The sequence below is a fragment of the Alligator sinensis genome, unplaced genomic scaffold, assembly GCF_000455745.1.
Source record: "Alligator sinensis unplaced genomic scaffold, ASM45574v1 scaffold1329_1, whole genome shotgun sequence".
In the NCBI taxonomy this organism is placed as follows: domain Eukaryota; kingdom Metazoa; phylum Chordata; order Crocodylia; family Alligatoridae; genus Alligator; species Alligator sinensis.
Window position 1 is genome coordinate 709,987 of NW_005842460.1, and position 4,438 is coordinate 714,424.

Consider the following 4,438-nt stretch of genomic DNA (forward strand, 5'->3'; position numbering starts at 1 on the left):
ACAAAATACCAGTATTTGTCACTCACCCCAAACAGTGTGCTGGACCAGAGAGGGGTCGTAATTATGGACTCTCTCCCTCAGCTCAGTGGAGATGCCTTTGGGAAAATACCCAGTGCTGCTGTCAAAAGGAGTCCCTGGGGGGTCTCGGTCCCCCATGAGGGGGGTTAAGATCCTCGGGGTGGAGTTTGACCCCGAGCTGAGCGGAAGGATGGCCTGGGAGAAGAAGGAGGCCAAAGTGAAGCAGAGATTGGGTCTGTGGCACGCGAGCTGCCTCTCCATGGGGGGGGCACATGGTACTCACGAAGGCGGTGTTGCTACCAGTGCTTCTGTACACCGCGCTGGTCTTCCCCCCACCCAAGTGTGTCACCTGCAGAATCCAGAGAGCCGTGTGCATTTTCCTCTGGGGACTTTGTAGAGGAGAAGTACCCTCCGTTTCTCTCATCCCAAGTGCCAGAGAGGAAGAAGTGCTCTTCTGTCTCTGCATCCATCTTTTTTATCCCCTTTGAAACAGTCATATGCTCAGTTCACATTGCCCAGGATTGCGAAGAGGTGCTTAGAAAACACCTACAGAGACAGGAGACTGTTTTAGGAGCACTGTGTTTCTGTAACACTGCCCGTGCAAGGAGCTGTAAGCAAGGGGTTTCAAAAATCCATGTTCAGTTACCACGTGACCAACTCCTTTCACCCTGAACAAGTCACCTAATTCTCTCTCTTCCTTTCTCCCCCAGCTGCACAAGTGAGATAAGGTAGTGTAAGAGTGATGTAGGCAGGATAGTCCAGAAATGATGCGAGGGGCAAGGATTTCTTCGGGTGATATCTTTTACTTGACCAACTGTGTAGCAGAGATAAAGTTGGACGAGCTTTCAAATGCAAGAAGCTCTTCATGATGTGGCCAAATGCAAGACATTCTTCATCAGGTCATCGGGACCTTTTCAAGAGCAGTCCTAGCTCCACATTTTGAATTGCTGCTTTCTCCGTCACCTCACACAGTTCTTGTTGCATTAGCTTATTGGCTGTAAGTGTCTTGTATCTGCCTTCAGCACTTTGGATTTGGGCTTCCAGAGCTGCCCTTTTCTCAGTAAGTATTTGAACTACATTTTGAAAGTTTGCATATTGAATTTCATGCTTTTTGGACAGCCGAGAGAACAAAATGTCATGGGTGACCTGATGAATGTCTTGCATTTGCAAGCCTGTCTAATTCTATCTCAGCTACGCAATGGTTTAATAAAAGATATCACCCTAAGAAATCCTTGTGTCTCGCAAAATGAGATAATACTTTCCTTATTTACTTGTGTCTGGTTTTTTTAGTTAGCTTTTAGGCCTTTTGAAGCCAGGTCTGCCTCTGCCTGTGATGTTTATTGTGCCTAGACCAATGTGGCCCTGATTTCAGTGAGGAACAGTGTGTGCCAGAGCAACAGCAACATAGGATCAATTAGGAGCAGAGCTAAGAGTACATCTCAAATGCTACAAATGGGTTAGAATATTTGACAAGCTGACTTTGAAAATATCTGATGCTCATTTTGGGTCAGATGACTGGTTTTTGCACCTATGTTATGGACGCTTGACATCTCTCAGGATTGTGACCCTATTTCTAAATGATAATTATTAGGGAGCAAATATTCAGCTCCTCAGCTTACTGACAAAACCAACTGGCAGTGGACACAGGCAGTGCACTGAGAAGGGAAAACAGCTCATCACCCCCCACCATTACTGGGAATATTTAACAGGGCATAATCATTCATCTATCTGTGACTCCCTTCTGCAAATGACCAGGCACCCTGCTCTTTTACTTACCGGAAACATCCAGCAGCCCCCAAATTCTTCAACACATGCCTGCCTGGCTCTGTCCGGGTGAGCAGAATTGATCTTATCAGGACTTTCTTCATGGATGGGGACATTTCACTGAGTAATTCTTGTCGACAGGCTTGGGATTCAAGCTGTGGTTCTAAATTGGTTTCTGGCTGAGGTTTGCCTGTATTTCCTGACAATTACAATGATGATTCCCACGTCTCCGGGTTTAGGGGTTGATAGTTTTTTTTCTGCTCAGACAATCAACTCCTAATGATTCAGGCCTGTGCCACAGGTTATTGGTTCATCCTCAGAGCTGTAAATAGAAACACATCATGCAGAGATGTGAATGTTTCACTTGTCTGGTTGATGTCATAACAGCCCTTCCCCTAGTGCCCTCTGGTATCCCAAGGCACAGCAGAAGGAGTGTACACGGGTACCTAAGGAACAGGTTTGGTCAGTTAAATAATGCCCGTGCGGTTCTGAACAGGGAGCACTTCATCACCATAACGTGCCCGGATCTGCCAGCCAGACTTCCTGGGAGGTCAGAGTCATGATCTGATCGTGAGGTTCCCCCCTAACAGAACAATATCTACAAATCCTAACTGGGGACTTAATGAGGGTAGAAGAGTCTATCGAGACCTCTGCCTGCAGGTCCAGTCCCAGTCAACATGAAATCCATTCCTTGCGAACCCAGAACATGAAGGCTAGATACTTAAGTCTAGATACTTATCTACATCCCTCTCTGTCTGCAGAGGGAGGTAGGTAATTACTTAATCCTGTTGGTCTGTTACAAGCAGGGAGGAGTCAGTGCAGGCGTCTTGGGGTCAGTGACAGTATTGGCTGGGTTGTGAAATGTGGAGCTCCCGTTGCTCACAGGGGCCCTGGTCTACTCATCACCTGTGCACATGCAGCCCTCCACAGGCGCAAGCAGACACCGGTGGACTAAGCAGTGCGTGGGTGTGTGTAAGTGGAGCTGGACATTTTAGCAGCAGTGCAGCTCCCCAGAGTCATTGAAACAGAGCTGTGTCTGGAATTGCAGACCTGCCTGGCATTTTCACTGCTCACTGGGGACTTTATGAAGACAGAGCCTTTCCACGCATTTCATAGACTTCATAGATATCAGGGGTGGAAGTGACCCTGCAAGATCATCGGGCCCAGCCCCCCGCCCCAGGGGCAGGAAGTCAGCCGGGGGCAGATCACCCCAGCAAGGTGAGTATCCAGGTGTTTCTTGAATGTATCCAGAGTAGGTGCTTGCACCACTTCTGGGGGGAGTCTGTTCCAGACTCTGGAGACTCGGACGGTAAAGAAGATTTTCCTTATGTCCAGTCTAAAACGGTCTTCCACCAGTTTGTGACCATTAGACCTTGTCTTCCCATGGGGTGCCCTGGTGAGCAGATGTTCTCCCAGATCCTGATGCACGCTCCTTATGGGCTTACAGACTGCCATCAAGACCCCCCTGAGCCTTCGCTTCTCCAGGCTGAAGAGTCCCATGGCTCTCGGCCTCTCCTCATAAGGCCTGCTCTCTTGACCTCTGATCATGCGTGTGGCTCTCCTCTGCACTCTCTCAATCCTTTCCACGTCCTTTCTCAAGTGCGGAGCCCAGAGCTGGATGCAGTGCTCCAGCTGCGGCCTCGCCAAGGCTGAGCACAGAGGGAGGATGACTTCTTGAGTCTTGCTTGAGATGCATCAGTAGATGCAAGCCAGAGTTTTATTTGCTTTGCTGGCTGCGGCATCGCATTGGTGGCTCGTGTTCATCGTGTGGTCAATCGTGACCCCCAAGTCTCTTCCGGCTGTGGTGCTAGCGAGCGTAGTACTGCCAAGTACCGCCAAGCCTGTAACACCACTCATATATAGATAATACTTCACAGCCTCACAGGAGAGCTGAGACTCCTCACCAGCTAAGAACTGCTACCCAGAGGCTTTTCCATCTATTGACCCCCTGTGAAATCCTATGAAATACAAACTACCATTTCCACCCAGGAGAACTCGTACAATCTTCTCCCTGATGAGGGTGTTTGTGCAATGAAAGACCTTTTTTTTGGCAAATAGCTTGTTGGCCTAATAAAAGATATCACCTCTGTCCACGAGCCGATTACTAATATATAGATGTGTGTGTATGTATATAGATACACATACATACATATGTATATACATATATGTATATATGTGTATACATATGTATATACGTGTATCTATGTATCTATGTATCTATGTATGTGTATGTATATGTATATATGTGTATCTATATTTGTGTGTGTATACGTGTACATATGTATATATATACGTACGTGTGTGTGTGTGTATCATAACGGCGTTTCATTTTAATCATGCAAAAATGTGGATTTGGGGCTACTTTTGCTGTATTTTCCATCAAACTGGGGATTTTTTGTTTTTCCCTAAAGCCGAGAAACCCAGGACGCCGGGTGGTCGCGAGCCGGCGGCGCGCATGACGTCACCCCGCCCCGACACGCACGCATGGTACGCACCGCTCCTCCCCCCGCAGCGCTGAGGATGGTCCGTCCCCGCGAGGCCGCGCAGCGATTGGCTCCGGGCGGGGCGCCCCCGGAAGCGCTTGCCGCGCGTGACCCGGAAGAGGCGGCGCGGGGGAGGGGCGCCGGCCCTGGCGGCAGCAGCCGGAGGCGGAGCT